The sequence below is a fragment of the Marmota monax genome, unplaced genomic scaffold (genome assembly GCF_021218885.2).
Source record: "Marmota monax isolate L192 unplaced genomic scaffold, Marmota_monax_Labrador192_F-V1.1 WCK01_AAM20220418_F8-fsc00013, whole genome shotgun sequence".
Lineage (NCBI taxonomy): Eukaryota > Metazoa > Chordata > Mammalia > Rodentia > Sciuridae > Marmota > Marmota monax.
In genome coordinates, this window is record NW_026692202.1 from 24,916,460 (window position 1) to 24,935,687 (window position 19,228).

Sequence of the window (19,228 nt, forward strand, 5' to 3'; positions counted from 1 at the left end):
AAAAAGCTCAAAATGGTTAGACTTCCTTTTTCCTGTTGCTCTGTCTTACAAAAGCTATGTTTAACTGCAGACTTTATGTTATTCCTGCCTTTGTGGTAAAACATGTGAAAAGAGAAAAATAATGGGAAAAAAAAAAACACTTCCTGAGAACTCAAAGAAAGAAAAAAAATACTTTTATGTAAACCTTCAAGCCCCCCTTTCCACTGCCAAGGAACTGAACAGACACATCTCAGAAGAAGATATACAATTAATCAACAAATATATGAAAAAATGTTCAACATCTCTAGCAATTAGAGAAATACAAATCAAAACTACCCTAAGATTTTATCTCATTCCAGTCAGAATGGCAGCTATTAAGAGTACAAACAACAATAAGGGTTGGTGAGGATGTGGGGAGAAAGGCACACTCATACATTGCTGGTGGGACTGCAAATTGGTGCAGCCAATATGGAAAGCAGTATGGAGATTCCTTGGAAAACTGGAAATGGAACCACCATTTGACCCACTATCCCATTCCTCCATCTATACTTAAAGGACTTAAAACAATACAAAGGATTTAAAAACAGCTTACTACAGGGACACAGTCACATCAATGTTTATAGCAGCACAATTCACAATAGCTAAACTGTGGAACCAAACTAGATGCCCTCCAGTAGATGAATGAATAAAGAAAACGTGGTATATATACACAATGGAATATTATTCAGCATTAAAAGAGAATAAAATCATGGCATTTGCAGGTAAATGGATGGAGTTGAAGAATATAATGAATGCTAAGTGAAGTTAGCCAATCCTAAAAAAAAAAAATGCTGAATGTTTTTTTCTGATTTAAGGCTACAGATTGATAATGTGGTGGTGGTGGGGCATGGGAGGATTTGATGAACTCTAGATAGGGCAAAGGGGAAAAAGAGAGGGAGGGGAAAAACAGGGGTATGAGGGTAGGAAAGACGATAGAATGAGATGTACATCATTACTGTAAGTACATGTATGAAGACACGAATAGTGTAATAGAATGAGATGTACATCATTACTGTAAGTACATGTATGAAGACATTAATAGTGTAACTCTGCTTTGTGTACAACCAGAGATATAAAAAATTGTGCTCTGTATGTATAATATGAATTGTAATGCATTCTGCTATCATATATAACAAATTAAAATTTTTAAAAATTAAGAAAAAAAAGAATTAAAAAAAAAGTTCAAAGAATTTCAAGACTTGAGGTCCAGAGAATCTTTCAGTCATGACCTACAATCATGCCAGCCAGCTGCAGACAATAAACTTGCTTCCTGAAAATTCCTCAGGTGTCCGGCCTCATCTGTTCTACTTCAGCTTTCATCCCTCAAACTTGGTTCTCCAAACAAACTAAGTTTCACTGGTTCTTCTAAGGCACTAGTCTCTCTTTGGTGTCTTGAGTATTTTCATGTGCATTTCCCTGTGTATGGAAATTTTTTCTACCACTGTCCCCTGAACATGCACATACCTAACTCTATAGGTTTTTCATCTTATTCTTCCAAGACACCTCAGTTTGGATTAGATATTTTTCCATTTATTTCCACACAATCTTGTACTTGCCCTGTTGTAGCATTTTTAAACCACATTATAATTGTTTTTTTACTTATTTGTTACCTCCCCCACCCCCAAATTATAAGAGAGCATATTCATATTCACAGTCATGTTTCCATGTCTAGTAAGGGGGACTATCACATAATAAGCACTTGATAAAAACTTATTAAAAGAATAAATGTTGGGTTGGGGTTGTGGCTCATCAGTGGAGCACTCACTGGATTTGATCCTCAGCACCACAAAAAAATTAAAAAACAAAGGCATTGTGTCCAACTACAACTAAATATATATATATATATATATATATATATATATATATATATATATATATATAAATGTTTATTTTTACTCCCTATCAAGTGTGTTTGGCATGCCCCTAGAACTAAATATCCAGCTATCTTGAAGAAACTATTTCCATAACCTATTTTATTTCTCCAGGATCTTATCTTATATAGGGCCTAAATAATCTTTTTCCAGTCCAAATGCTAAACTTTTACATGATCCTGAAGCTCTGCTGACCAGGATAGAGGAGGAATGTGGGAGCTTTGTTTCCGAGCTTCTTTCCTGTATCCTATGATCACTCTGAAACTCTCTTCATCCCTTTAAGGAACTGTCCTATCTTTATACAGTTCTAGACCTCTCTGAAAGTCCTTGTTCCCTTGCTCCTCACCTGTGTCAGGTGTGCCCACTTGTACTGACAATAGAGCCAAGGGAAAGAAGACCCTCCCCCTCCCCTGCTCCTAATGTGAACCTTTTCTCAAGAAAGGAGGGAGTCACAGTCTTTCAATTGTTTCTGGGTCTTTCATCTGGACACACATGCATGGACATTTTATTAAGAAGTAGAAAAGAATAGATTATTAAAGAGTAGGAACTACCTTTTGTACGTTTCTGAAACAGATAAGTGGATAAAGTTAAAATTATAGAAGGAAAATGAGCCTCAATCAGATTTTATGATACAAAGAATAACCAGTTTTCCAATTCTTAATTTCTTCCATGAGAACCCTGCTAGTGTGGCAGCATTAGACTTGTTCCCAATAGACTGAGCCTAATTCTTAATTTGGTTTGGCTTATATAGTGTTGGTCCAAACAGTGTTTCTTTATATCCCATTAGTTATAAATTTTAAAACTCAAATTATGCATTCAAAATATTGTATATTTAGCTTTACTTGAAAAATTTGTGAAGATCACAGCCTGATTTCAGGCACAGAAACATCTTGAGCCAAGTGAGACTGCCCTCTTCAAGGGGCCTGTGCCTTATGGCTTACCACAGTCCTTATCATTCCTTATTGTTATCACCATGTCCAGACCAGACCCTGTATTTGTGTTACCTGGTAGACCCTGATGACCATTTAGTCAATCTGGCATTATATAGGTCTCAACTTACTAGGGATGTATTGTGTGTGACCTTGCTCTGAGGGGTATATCTAATCTTTTTCCCCTACTATTGGACATGGGGCACAGATTGGGGTCTAAAAACATTTAACTTTGAATAGAGAACAGTTATTATGCATTAGAAGAAATAACAACAAAAATAGAGACATGTTAAGACATGACTTATCTATCTGTGCCATATAGGCCACCATTAACCAGAATTTTTACACAAAGAGTTTTAAGAAGTGGAAGTAATCATATATGTTGGTAAGTGGAAAAATGCAGATATATCACTTCATATAGTATTTTCCTAAATTTAAATTAAAAATATATGCCCATATGCATTAAGAAAGCATAAGAGAATGGAAATACATTGAGATAAAGAGCAGAAATTTCTGGACAGTAAGATTGTAGATAATTTTTAGGTTTTAAAACAATGCATTCTTTAATATTCCTCTGAATATCTACTACCTTTATAATTAAAAAAAGAAGTAATTTAAAAAAAATAAAAGCACTAGCATTATTTCAACAATGTAAACTACCATTTCTATAAAATTTGTTATGGTCCTAGGGAGGAATTTTAGCCTGTGGGTATACCAAGCCACCCAGTGAATGTTTTTATTTTTAACCATATTGAAGGGAACATGATCCCCATTAGTGGGAGCTAGTGGGACAGCTGGGGCAGGGGGCGGTGACTGGAAGCAAATAAGTTCTAATCACTCCTGCTGTTGAAGTGGCTGCTGCAAACTACCCCTCTCCACATACTCCTGGGCCTGTATAAGACAAATAGTGATGGAAGGTGAAGAGGACATTAGAAATAGGAAAACTTGCAGAGGCAAAAAGTTATAGCAGAAATAAAGAGACTTAAAAATAAAAGACAAAAAAGAAAAAGAAGCAAAGGTAAAGAATATTTAAAAGGTTGAAATAGAAATGTATAAAAAATAAGTAAATCAAAAGCAAGTTAGGAAAAAACAGAACCTTGGAAATTAAAAGGATTCAGTAAAAAGAGAGGTAAAAATATAAAAGGGAAAAAACCTGGATAAAGTCTCAGAAATAAAACAAATGAAACTGTGAAAGAAATAAAGCTAATTAAAATGATGAAATTTAATAAATAAACTAAAGGACTAAAAACACCCAAAACTTTGAAAGAATAGAGTAAAAGATTATAATAGTGTAAAAGAGAAAAAATTAAGACTCAAAGAAAAATTTAAAACTCAAAAGGTAAGTGATGAAGTCAAGAAATGTAAAAATTGTAGGAAATACAATAAGATAATTTGTGCTTGATAATTTGTGTCATGAAATCCCATATATTATTTATACCATGTATAATTTATAAAGAACTGAAATTAAATTCCACAGTTCTGCAGGCCAAAAAGCCTAATAAGATCATGATGTTTTCTGGTGTGGGTCTGTCATGGTTTGAGTCTGAAATGTCTCCCAAAAGCTCATGCATTGAAATATGGTGCCCAAGGCAGCTGTGTTCAGAGATAGGATATTTGGAAGGTGATTGGATCACGCTGTCTCTAGCCTCATCAACAAATTGATCCATTTATGGATTAATAACTTAGTGGGCTATTGGAAGGTGGTAGAAACTTTAGGAGGTGGAGCCTAGTTAGAGGAAGTAGGTTATCAGTGTGTAGATTGGAACTCTGGCCAGTTTGTTTCTCTTTACTTCCTGACTGCCAAGAGCTGAGAAGATTTATTGCACCACACCATCCCAAACATGGTATTCTGTCTCACCACATGCCCAGAAACCATGGAACCAAGTGAACTGAAACATCTAAAACCGTGAGCCAAAATAGACCTCTTCTCCAACTTGATTTTCTTAAGTGTTTTGTCATAGCAACTGGAAGCTGACAAATATAGGGTATTCTTATTGCATTTTTACAAGGTGGTTGGTAGAAGGTCAAGAGAATGATGAACTGTATTCTCTCATGGCAGAATAGCAGAAAAGAATAAACCAATACCTGTAGCCCTTTTATAGTGACAAAAAATTCATTCATTTAGATAATTTCCATTACATCTCACTCCCTAACACTATTACACTGGAGATTAAGTTTTCAACACTTTAATTTGGGGGACACATTCAGACCATAGCTACAACTGAGAAGAAAAATGTATAATAATTATTATAACTGGCTTTTATTGGGAGCTTACTAGATACCAGAGGCTTTATATTAATTCATGTCATTCTTTTAATCACTCTGTGAGGTCAGTGCTACTGTCTTCATCCTCCTTTGAAGCAAAATAGGGCACACAGGGGAGAATTTTCCCTCTGGAATATTCTTCCTGGGCGGGAAGGCATGCTTCTGAGCAGAAACTCAAGTCAACCTCTCCATTTTCTAGGGTTCATCATAGTATAGACGAAATGGACATCTTAAATTCTGCTGAGCATTTAAAATAAATATAATTTTAACGAAGAAGGAGGAGGTAGAAGAAAAAGAGCAAGCTGATTGCATGAATGAAAGTTGCCCCGCTGGGCTGAAATATCTCTGGGCACTGGCACAGATGCCTCAGCCCAGAGGGCAGAGACCTGGGTGATAACCTGCATGATCCCCAAAGCAGAGTGCACAACCTTATGCAACCTGCAAAGAACACATGGCCCCTGTCCCCAATCCCTGGAGGTTCTTGCACCTGATGCTACTTCAACAGCAGTGTTAGCTGCTCAAATACTGTAAGGAAGGCTAATAGAGCACTATCTTTACTTTCTGAAGGGGATAGGAGGCTGGGGGATAGGTAGAAAGTTAGAGGAAAATCTTTTCTTGTCAGCTAAATCTTTCTTACAGAAGGTTGAGATATTTAAACCTCATGTCTGTGTAGCATTCTTTAAAAAAAATAATCTTGCTGACTGTTTTATTTTCAAAATTATCTTTATCAGATAAAAACCATAAACCTGAATCGCTAACTTCCTGCAGTACATTTATAGCACATTGTTATTTTTTGAACCCTTTTGTTTAATGTAGACTAGGTAGGTACTTGGTAAAGAAAAGAAATGATATAATAAAAATAATTTGGGGGAAAAATTTGACAACAATATCAAATCGTATGTGCAATTTTCAATAAAATTTAAAAAGTCGAATTCACTGGTACTTGATGTTCACAATCTCACATAAATAGGTATTAATAATTTAGTAAATAGAAAAAATTATATTTTGGTAAGGCAAACTCTTAAATATGGGAAATTTTACTGCAAGTCTAGGTAGACTCTTAAAGAAATCAGAAGGTCAGTCTGTGTTTGGATTCTTTGCTGCTAACTAGAAGTTTGGCAAAATCCTATAGGGAACATGGATTGATTTTATTTTTTGTTTCAGCAGTTATACCATTGCTGTTGTACTAAAATATATATAAGATATTACTGGTCTGACTTCCTGAGAGTTCAAAAAGGTGCCACAAAATATTACAGCGATCTACTTTGTCATAAAACATAAAACTAATACAAGATACTGGACAGGAAGGGAAAGAGTGCTGAGGGATGCAGTTAACTTTTCTTTTTATGCTTACTCCAAATAATATTGGGCTTCCTAGGAAGAATGTTAGAATAAAGAGCTTTCTGATACTCTATGCAAATACTAACTTTTTAAAAAGGAATGAGAAATACCAAACTCTGTTTTTGATGAAATTAGAAAATACTTCAAACTCTGAGCTGAAAAGTAAAAGCAAAGCTACTACTAGGGTGCATTAACAGTGGACCAGGCAGTAGTGTGTGTGGCAGGGGAGGGGAGTGACAAGAAATGAACCTGGTCTCTAGTACTCCAGCCAAGAATGCAGAGTGCAGGGCTCTTCAGAGCTGGTAGCCTACAAAGCCTGAGGTAAAGAGTTGGGGTGTTCTATGAACCATGGACGTTTCTCCCAATTTTGCTGAACCTCAGACATGAGAGACATAGATAGACTGGATACCTAACTCAAGGCAGGCTCCCGTCCTGGAATTGCAACCTGACATTTAGACACCATGTCTCCTTAGACTCCTGTTGACTGTGTCTGTTTCTCAGGTTTGTGTTGTATTTGATCACTTTGATAATCTGAAGAGTATCAGTCAGAGGTTTTGTAGAATGTCCTTTGGTTGGGATTTGTCTGATATTTTTCTCATGATTAGACTAGGGTTTGGAGAAGTATGCCATAAAGCCACAGTGACATTCTGATTATTTAATACCAACAGCACATACTTTTAACATGGCTTGTTGCTGTTGAGTAACCTTGTGCACTTGGCTGAGGTGGTGGCCTTCAGAGTTTTACCCTGTGAGTTCCTCTTTCGTGCTGGGCTCTGGGGAAGGGCATCACTATGCACAGTCTACACGGGAGGAGTGGGGTTTTGTTATTCTTCCTAAAGAACAGAGTACCTACATAGATTATTTATAATTCTTCTGAATTCTCCTTATTATTTATTTAATCAACCATATTTTGCATTTCTTTTAATTTTTTTCTTATTATTGGTTCTTTTTGGTTATACATAACATTAGGATTCATTTTGATATAATTATAAAAGCATGGTATATAATCTTCTCTAATTTAGTCCTATTTCCCCTTTCCCTTCTTTTCTCCCTGCTCCTGTTCTCTCCCCTCTACTGATTTTTTTCTCTTTACTTATAGTTTTCTTTTAAAATTAGTGTCTTCTCGTGTACATAATGGTGACATTCACTGTGGTGTATTCATCTATGTATATGGGTAAATTAGGTCAGATTCATTGCATTGTTGTTCCCTTATCTGGTCCCTCTTCTCACCCCCTTAATATCTTTATCTACTTCACTGATCTTCCTTCTATTTTGATGAAATCCACCCCCTCCCCCAATGCACCCCCCTCCCCCTTACCTGGACAACCTTCTGCATATCAGAGAAAACGAAAAGTAGAAGGCCAAATGCAATCAAACACTTTTCCATCAGTATGGATTCATGACTTTTTTATACTTTGAGTTATTGTTCAATATTACTTTATTTATTCTGTTGCTCAAATTGTTTTTATCTTTGGGAGTTCCCTCAGTTAGCTCCCATCTGTATCATTTTGACATGTACCCCTCAGTGCGTGTTTTTGTTTATTTTTAGCACTTCTTTACTTTCTGGCACTATAAGGTGCTCCTGGCTGATTTTGTACATTGCTTGGTCCCATTGTACATTGTACATGCTTGGTCCATTTTGTACATTGCTTGGTCTCAGGGCTTGCCATCTCCTGAGAATATCTGGGCTAGATGTTCTCATTGTTGTGGAGGTGCCATTTCTTCTAGACTCTCAAAAGAGATATGTGTTTATACTAACCCACACACATACTATAAATATTTTCTACATATCTTTTTGAATCATCCATTAAAGTAGACATGAGTCAAACTGATTACTTCAAATCTAAACTATTTCATTCTGGATTGTTCTAGTTTTCTCCTTTTGCTTTTTTTTTTTTTTTTTTTCAAATCTCCCACTCTGACAATGAGTTACCTGGCTTCTACCACCTGTGCTTTTACTTAATTTACTTATTTGTTCAATTCCAGTATCCATGTATAGTGATTTCACAATTGTTCACTAGAGATCCCATGGGAAAATGCTTGAATCAACTAGATTATAGTGTTTATGTGCTATTCTTGCCTTTAGTCTCACATATGCTACTCATTTTCAAACTTTAGTCAGAATGTTTTCCCCTTTCCCTTTGAGATTGTTTCATATGTTTGTAATACTACTAGAGTTTTTAAAATCTCAATCTTAATTTCATCCTGTGATCTCCCAATCTCCTAAATGATCTTTCTAAATTTTATATATTAGGGTTAACTCTTTGTACCATAAGGTTCTGTGGGTTTTGGAAAATGCATAATGTTATGTGTTTACCAATATAATATCATAGAGAATAGTTCTACTGCCCTTAAAAATACCTTACACTTCATGTATTCAATACTTCTAAGCCTCCAAATCTTGGCAACCACTGAAATGTTTACTGTTTCTATAGTTTAATTATGTATACATATATAGTCTATTCATAATAATTTATTTCTCTTGGCAATGTTCACTTACGATATAAACACTTGTCTTTGGATGATTTGATACTCCAGTTTTAAAACTCATTGAACAATATTCTATATCTTATGACCAAATATTTGTAGCAAAATTTGTTGATTCATTCACATATTGAAGGAAATCTTGGTTGCTTCCAGTTTGGGAGCAATTTAAATAAAGCTATTATAAACACAAATATGTAGGTTTTTGTATTGTAAGTTTTCAGATTACAATGTGATTACTCAGGTCATTTAGGAAATCTAGATGCTTAATATCTTTTTGTATGCTTATATGCTATATATATATATATATATATATATATATATATTGCTAATATATTTTTGGTGAGATGCCCCTTTGGATCTCTTCCTCATTTTTTGAATGGGTAGTGTTTGTTTTTTCTTATTTTAGAGATGCTTTTACAGGTCTGTTTGTTCTTTCGGTTTTCTTTGGGTGAGGAAATGCTAACCAGACCTGGCATTTGTATTCTAACACCAATGCAGGATTCACATTCATAGAGGGTTCAGAGGCGCCTTCTTGGATGTTATAGAACACATAATTTGCACACCTGCTAGTTATTTAACTACTTCAGGTTTGCTGGGCTGGAAAGAACCTGTTTCAGCTTCCGTTGCCTAGTTCTATGACATGTGGAGAGAAATTACTCTTGATAATTTGAATCCTTCTGTAGTTTTTCCTTGTTAGGCTGCATATGTGAAGAAAACCAGCATTCTCATGTCTTTTCAAGTCTTCTCTGTCCCTTTTTCTTATGGTCAACAAATCCCAAGTTTCATTCTGAGGCCTAACATTGACCCTTGCTTGCATTACATTACTTGTAATTATAGTCTATGAGTAGATGAAAGAAGAAAGTTGTTAACACACGGGATAGAAAATATTCCATTGATTGCTTTAGAAAACTGGCTCACCAGAAAAACTGTGACCACCAGCTTCTGTAAACATCCAGCATCTCCAAAAATAGCAACATAATGAAAGAAAAAGTCTTGCAACCCATAAGAGCTCCCATTACTAATCTCTTAAAATGAACTTGGCACTTTGTTAAACACTTTCCATATACTACTGTATTTAATTCTTACAGCAACCCTCTGAGACAGGAATAATTATTCCCAATTTGCAGAAAATAGAATATAAGATTTAAGGAAACAGCTGAGGATACACTGCTAAGGAGTGGGAGAGTTCAGACTCAAGCTTGAGATAGACTAACACCAAAACCTACACTTCCTACCAGCATTTTCTTCCTTTGTATTGGATTTTACACTTCTGGGTCAAGCCCATGTTTATGTTTCACTTATTGGAGATTTTTTCTGGAGTCTGGAAGGTTATTGCTAATGTTCGTATTTCTAGTTCCATGGTAATTTTTTTATGTTTTTATGATTGAGAAATTGGAACTGGGTGAATTGTAAGTTGCTTACTAGCTGCCATCTTTGCCTCAGTTAACATTAGAAAAATAAAGTTATAAAAACAGGTTTGAATTTTTAAATGACATTCTGATTTGCAAAGCACCCCACTGGTCTGCTTTACTGCAATAAATGAAAATACTTTAAAAAATTTCCATTGATATAGCACTTTTTATTTGATAAATTTATTATCTATCTCAATTATAAATTATCAAATCATTTTGGGAAATGGGAATTCATAAATGATCCTTATAAAATTTGAAATTAAAATTCTGAGTTCTTTGATATTTTAAAATATTTCTGTGTTATCAATAGAAAAAATTTTCTATTGATTTTTCCAAAACAGGAATGAGATTTAAATATCTTGGGTCCTAATTGCCTCTTCCTTTCTTTTATCTCACCTCCTAAAACAATTATGCTAAATATTTTCTTTTTTTTTTTTAACAAAAAAGGTTAAAACCTAAATGTTAAAACTTAAACATGTCACTTGGACTTCTAGAACAAATACAGCATTGACTTCAGCCAAGTTGTCTATTTATGTTCTTCCTATTATTATCATCCTAATGCAGGACTTGTCTGTGTGTACCAGGACTATTGCAATAATCTCCTAAGTGTACCTACCTCTAAGGTCCATTTATCTTTAGAACATATGTGCATACAATATCATAAATAAAAATTTCTCTTTTATTTTCTGTAGGGAAAACAGATCTAGTATTATCTTCCACAGAAAGAGAATATTATTTGAAGTCAGAGAGACCTGCATTGGAATCCTATGTGCTTTGCTGGTTAATTCTGAGAAAATTCTTAATAAGAATAAGGAACAAATTATTTAGTGTCTCATTCTTTGAGGGAGGCTTGAACTGTTGCTGTAAAATTAAATGAAATAAAATAGATAAATAAATGTTCTCTTTTCCCTGTTGGCAACTAGAATCCTACAGAACCCTATAACTTTGTTTCCTACACTACTGGCCTTGAACTATCTACCAGTGTTCAAACTAGTTCTGTCTTTTCTTCTGTATTTTACCATATATTTTCTCTTAACTGGTATGTACTTCCTTCCATATTCGGACCTACCAGGTGTTAGTTCTCTGCTTATCCAGTCTAGCTGCTGGCACAAAGGCCCTTCCAAGAGCGCATTTCCTAAGCTAAGCTCTTGGACAGGGCAAGCCATAACATGATTAATTTGCCATCCTCAAGGAATATACATGGTAACTTATGAGCATGCATTTCCACCACAACATGGATGATTTTTAACTCCTATTGTATTTCACCATTACGCAAAATAGTTGATTCTAAGTTTCTTTATGGCACTATGTTAGAATTGCATCCTAACTCTGGGCTTCCATCTACTTGACGCAGATTGTGATGCTCTGAATTCTTGACAGCTTCTGCTGTTAAAGGGCTAGCTCTGCCTCTGGTTGGGATTTTAATGCAAAGATAAACCTTCTCTTTAGGAACTGGTGAATGGAGTGGTGATTAGGGTATAATGAAGACTTGAGACATGTTTTGATTTATTTCTTGTCCTTGTTGACACAGTGGTTCATATCTGGGAAATAGAGACATGAAACATTTGTCCAGATAATTTGAATTAGCTCAACTTAACAAAGCATTGTTCAGATGTCTTTCTACCTTCCAACTGGCATTTAGTGAGTTTCCTAGCACTTTATTTATGCACTTTTTCTGATCACCAAATGAGTCATCTGTGCCCTTCTCATTGGAATACTCTAGAACCAGAAGGCAAGGGTGTGACTCCTAGGAAACAATTATGTTTTTGAGAGGACAAGAGAAAAAACAAGCACTTTCTCCTTGAGCTGTTTCTGGGTTGGTAAGTAGCTGATTGAGAAGCTGTGAGCCATGCATGAGCTTTAGCATTTCTTCCAAATGAGACTGAAAATAACATAATTTCTTGGGAAAATTTTCACTGTCAATTATATCTTACCTCCTGCAGAGATTAGCCAGACACACTCCATTGACAATATGTAAAAGAAGCATCTTAAGTGCCATTGAACTGTCCCTAGAGTCACACATAATACTTCCTCAGGACTATAAAAACATCCCCAAATTATTTTATCTTTTTTTTTTAATTGAAGAATTCCTTGACCTTTCTCTAACAGCTGTTCCCTAGAAATTTCTTTTAGTTGAAGCCATACATTACCCTGGTCTTCCAAGTTAGATAATTTTTGTACATATAGATTTCCTCATATTCATTTGGAAATGTAGAAAATAATAACAGAGATTTTTTGAGCCATAAAGTTATTTTCTGGATTAACTTCCAATTCAATTAGAACAAACAGACTTGCACTGTGATCACTTATGTGCCTTCACAGAGCTGCTGTATCCCCAGGCAAGTGCTGGACAATGTTACTTACTCCAGCAAATTTTTGGTGTTCAACTTCCCATATCCCTGGTTGAGCACAAGCTCAATCTTAGAGGAACCCATGCACTTATATGCGCTGTTTATAGCCAGTTTCTGTTCTGCTTGACAGGTGTCCATTTTAGATATTTGGAGTATCACCCTTGTTTAACAGTCAGATTTGAACACTAATATGTAAAATTAACAGTTATAAAGTGTTTGCAAAGTACCACAGTGTTTGAAAAATGTTTTATTTCCTGTAGTAGGGTAAATCAAGTCTCAGTCTTCAGAAGGAATGGGAAAAGGATGAACAATATTATGCCACATAGCCACTTAGGTTTTTTTTCCCTCCCACTTCAAATGATAGTTGTTGGGAGATACAAGCTGCCATGGACCCTGTGTGTCCCCACATGCTCCTGATGGATGTACCAACCAAGAACACAAGGTCCTGACCACTGTTTACCAGACTATTCGTCAGAGTTGTGTTTGCAACAAGCGACCTTGAGAAATAAGGCGGTATCTCTCTCCAGATCAAAGGCAGTCTTGCTTCTGCTTGCTCTAAGAACTGTGAATTGACAAGCTCAGCTTTCCTTACTGTATGTGCAACCCATTGTTTTTGCAGGTATCCATCATGAGCTCTTTGAATTACCTCCATGATGCTTGGGAAGTATGGGACCTAAAGCAAGCGATCACCAAGCTGGAGCCAAGGCTTTTGTTGTGAGTAATAAGGTCTTTTTTATCTCTCTCCCAGGAGTCTCACCATGGCTTTTGTCAGTATCCATGAAATAGTAACACTCATTTGTTCATTTGGAAGAACAACAAAATCTGAGCCCTTGCAGAGTTCCTAACAATTTGGAAATATTTCTGTTTAGATTCATAAAATAGGTCCTATAAAGGTTGTTCATATTATTTCAAACTGTTACTGACCATGACTAGTGTAGAATCCTGGTTTTTAGTCTTGACTATTACTAAGTAAATGATCTTAAGTAAGATTTTTTTGTCTGAACCTCTGTTTCTTCATCTGTAAAATGAGGGGTTCCACTGTGCACTAGGGAGCCCACACTGAGTCACTTTAAGGATCCTTTCATTCATCCCTGATCACAGGCTGTTAGCTTCAGTTGGAGGTAATGATAGAGCAGTACTGACTGGCCTGGTCTTCTCCCTCAGTGAGGCCACCAGAGGTGATGTGGTCACTCTCCCTGACAAGTTCCTTTTCAGACTCTCCTCAACTATCATTTCCTCCATAGTTCTTCCCATAATCACTACTTTCTTGTTTCCTATTTCTCAGAAAAAAAAAAAAAAAAAACAAAAAAAAACAAAAGGCGGATAATCAGGGCATTTTTCTTCACTCTGAAACTGCTGGCTGCTTTCCAAGATGCTTTCTCTAACAACTAACTAAACAGGAGAAAGAAGAGTTGGGCTTTTACTAGAGTCACTAACTGTCATGATTTGCTGGAACTGAGGGTATTCTCAGGATGTAAGACTTTTGTATTTTAAATGAGGAGAGTCCTGGGAAAACTACTGATGTATTCTCAATCTGCACTTTGAGGTTCTCATTATGCACGCCCCGCCCCTGCCTGCCAGGGTACTTGGGATTGAATCCAGGGTTTCATACACGCTACACAGGTACTCTATTATTAAGCTATATAGTAGCCTTTCTCATCATAATTTTTGAAGCTCGAAAGTCAAGAATGTCTTTTTCAACTGGGTTTTGCTGTTACAATCATATCCCAAGGCAATAACAACCCCTGAATAAATGAAAGAAGATAAAAAGATATAGTGTAAAATGTTAAACATAAAAGGTTTTATCCTTTTATAGCCATCTTTAATAAGTTATAGATGAAAATAATTTAATTATTATCTCTTTCTAATGAATTTCTAAGAAGTGAGGGTAAAAATACTTTAGAAAATGTGCTTAGAGCAAAGGCATGATACAGTAAAACAAAACAAAACAAAACAAAAACAAAAACGAAGAAAGGAAGGGGCATACAGAGAATGTCTATCTATATAGGAAAATCAATTATTAGAAAATAAAATTAAATATGAATAATGGTAGTTATCTTAGTGTTACTTTTTATTTTAACATTTATACTTTGGATTCTTTTAGATTGTCTGTAATACTCATATTATTTTTATAACTGAAATTTTTTTCATAAATAAAGCTTGAAAGTGAGGAAGAAAACAAAGATGTCATGACCAAACTGTGAAAAGACCATGTTAAGAAATGTTAGGGTTCCTTTCTAGAGAGCTGGGGGTCCATTGGTGATTTGTAAGAGGAAAATAACACACTTGATCAGGTTTCTATAAAGGACCCTGATGGTATGCAGGGAACTCTTGTCCTTACTGGGATATTTGGCTTTTAACAGAGGTCTTTCAAAGCAAAAAACAGCAGAAGTAAGAAACCTCTGACAAGTGACTTGAGCTTCTTTTGAGGCAGAGGACCCAGCCCCATGCTTGCCAAATATTTTGATATAGGTGAGCACTTTTAACTTGTACTCCAGCAGGCTGCTCTTTTCTTCATCAAAATAATTTAAAGGTCAGCTAGAGAGCTTATTGAGTTTGTCAACTTCTATTGCCTCTGAATTTCTGGTGATCTGAGGGTTTCTGAATTGAGGATCCTTTTCTCTATAGTCCAAGTTTTATATAGTTGATTTCTTATGATTGGCTGTTCTCATTTGCTGTGGTATACTACTGTAGTACAATGAAGAATTATGCAAAGAAGCACGGGATATTCCCATTTATTTATTTATTTAGTTTTGCTAGATAAATTTTTTTTGGGTCTGAAGCTTTATGTAATTCTGTAATCCTGTATAAAAGAGAAAATTTTGAGTAAAAAGTCCTTCTGTAGAAGGATTTCATCAAGAAGTGTTCATGGGCACATTACTTACAATGACTTAACTCCAGAATATGGAGGAAATTATGAATTATTCTTAATTCTCTTTGGTTCTGTTCAGGCATGAGATTTAAGGGATTCGAGGTGTGTGCTAAAGAAGCATGCTCTTGGCAACACTGTGAACCTGTGAATCACCAAGTTTCCCTGAGGGAGCCACAGGCTCTTCTACCTGTGGGGTTTACAGTACACAGTTGTATTGCATGGTTCTTTGCTATTTGGCATTTTCAACAAGCATTGTCCGAAAGGAATCTCCAGTCTGTTGCTTGCATGCCATGTTGTTGTCATCTTACTAAAACATGAAATGATTTAAGCTTCACAGCTGTTATTGTTTTCGATGGAGCAGCTGCCCAGCACTTCCCTGGACAATGCCAGGTGCACATGGAGGCTATCTATGCAAATTATAGTGAAAAGTTGAGCAATAATCTGGTGGATTTGATCATTACAGACAACCAGTCTAAATAATTCAGATGCAAAACCAGTGCAAAGTTGTTTGATTGGCCAGAAAATGCAGCAAATTGCTTCAGTTTCTTCACTTGATTTATCTGACTTCAGACAGGCTTAGTTATTGGATTAATAACTGAATTCACAAGAGACTGAAGTGTGAACCCAAATGCCAATTTACAGCAAGAAGCACAGTTCATGCAAATGGATTCTCTCTTGGTAGGAAAATCCGTGTGTGAAATAAGTATGTAATCAGAAGATTTGCTTATAATATTCTAAGCAAAGACTATTTTGTTATTTTAACCAATAGTGATCTCTGCTATTGGGATAAAACCACACACAGTGAGAGAACCAGGATTTGAACCCAGATAACATGACCACAGAGCCTCCTAACCATTACATCATGTTGTCCAAAACATATTTTTTCTTGTTAGTTTTAGACTTGCTTCCAGAATTCTATTTTATACACTTTGTTTATTTCCTAAATCTGCCACCCAGACACACATATATTTACAACATCCTAAATCAAGTCTTTAGAAGGCAAGCCTATCATTCTATCTAATGGGGTCTGATTTTCATAGGTTTAAGTTCTCAGGAATTAAGGCTATTGGAAGATTCTGAGGACTTTGAGGTTAGACACTAAGAGTAGATGATGTGAGGGTTTCAGAGCACAGTCATTAAAGACCTTAGAAGTGCGGTGGAAAGAAAAGTTACTATGAGTTGAGACATCATAGTAAAGTAGGGACATTACCTGATCCTTCAAAATTGACATTTTTAAATGCAGGATGAGAGCTCTGGAGACTGTGACTAAAACAATTTGCCTGGATGCAAAGTTAATGCTGCCGAGAAATCCAGATAAAGTTGAAAATGCACATTGAGAATGGATTATGAAGGTTCTTAAGTGCCAACATAATAAGTATAGAATTTTTCTTAACAACTTTGGTTTAAGAGAATGGCATGATTAGTACAAAGTTTGGGAAAAGTAAGTTCTATATTTTGTAGAAGAGAAAAATGAAGAATAGAAGCAAGACAGAATAGGTAAGAGACTATAACCCTAGTCCAGACGGCAATGAAACTGGAATAGCCCAAAGGATGAGAATAGAGGGGTTGGGTTCTGACTTAGTGGTAGAGCACTTGCCTCACATGCTTGAGGCACTGGGTTCGATCCTTAGCACCACATAAAAATAAGTAAACAAAATAAAGGTAGTGTGTCCATCTACAACTAAAAAGTATATTTATATATAAAAAGATTGGCAATAGAGACTTTTGGCTTCCTATTGCTGCTGTTTAAACACACACACACACACACACACACACACACAAGCTTAATAGCTTCAGCTAGCACCTATTTCTTCTCTTATAGCTCTGGGGATCAGAGTCAAAAATCATGGTGTTAGTAGGGCTATGGCCCTTTTGGAAGCTGCAAGGGAAAAAAATCTGTTTTCTTGTCTTTTCTAGCTTCTAGACACTGCCTGCATTTTTGGCTCACAGCTTCTTACTCCATCCTTAGGTTGCATCACCTCAACCTCTATATCCTTTGTCCTATCTCCTTTCTGCTGTGAATCTTCCTACCTCCCTCTAACAAGGAGCTATCTCATTGCTTTGAGCCCTCCTGGATAATCCTCATTTCAAGATCCTAAGATGAAATTTGAAGACCAGCAGACTTAAATTCCAACTCTTGTTATATTATATACTTTTTAAAGATTGTGAAATTCTCAAAATGCATATGGGTTAAATTTAATATACTGTATGATGAATGGATGAGGCTGTCCATTATACCGTTTCCTTCTTTGGATTCTCAGGCATGGTTTGGCAGTGCAAGAATTCTGTATCATTAATAAATTCAATAAAAAGTAAACGTATGGGAAAAAATCCTTAGTTGAGTCATATCTGTCAAGTCTTTTATAACCATGTGAAGTAACATATTTATAGGTTTTGGGGGATTGAAATATGATGGCATTTTTGGGGGAGAGGCACATTGTTCAGCCTCCTACAGAGACACAGAATCACTCTGTGTCTGATGACTTATACCCAAAGCACATCTTGCTTTTTCTTTTCGCTGCTTTCAATTGTGCTCTTTTCTTTACCTTCCTCAATATCCCATCTCAAGACTTCCACCTTCCAAATCATCTTGCTATTCTTTTTCCTTTCCTCCTTTCAACCTATGAATTGAGTTTGAATTCTTTATCTCTTGTCTTCCATCTGTATTTTGTATTGCTTTTTATTATTTTTAATGCAAACCTTTTATTTTGAAACAATTTCAGAACATTGCAAAAATAGTACAAAGAATTCCATACACTGTTCACACAGCTTGCCCAAATATTTATTTATTTATTACGTATTTATACATGCATATGATATAACAATATAGTATGGCCAATATCACTCCCCAGCACTCCCCCACCCCCATTCCCCATCTCCTATCCCACAATTTTCCCAAATCTTTTTTTTTTTTTAGTGCTCCTGGGAATTGAACCCAGGGTGCTTTACCACTGAACTATATCCCCCCAGACTTTTTTTTTTTCTTTTAATATTTATTATTTAGTTTTAGGTTGACACAATATCTTTATTTTACATTTATGTGGTGCTGAGAATTGAACCCAGTGCCTCATGCATGCTGGACGAGCACTCTACCACTGAGCCACAATCCCAGCCCCCCTAAATCTTAATAACTTAAATTGTCATAACATGATGATATGAACCAGGACATTAACATTGATATAATACCATGAACTAATCTACAGACTCAATTGAGGTTCCAAAAATTGTCTCTCAGCTGTCTTTTTCTGGTCCAGAATCACATATTGCATTCAATAAATGTGCTTTCTTAATTTTCTCCAATCAGAAATAGTTTTCCAGTCTTTCTTTGTCTTTCATTACCTTGGCACTTTTACTAAACCTGGACAGTTATTTTTTAGAGTGCCTCTTAATATCTGAGTTCATTTCCTATTCTTTCCTGATTAGATTCAGGTTGTCATTTGTGGCAGGTGATGTGCCTTTCTTAGTGCATCATATCAGGAGATGAAAGACGTTGGGAGGTCTCATTGTTAGTGATATTCAATCCCTAGTTGAAAACGGTGCCTGATGGGTCTCCTGTTGCTTTTCACACATTTATTTTGGTATTCTATATATTTTTCAATAGCATTTTAGGACTGGAGATGATCCAGGAAATGACTTGAAAATATTATTAAAAGTAACATAATAACAGATCAAATATACTAAA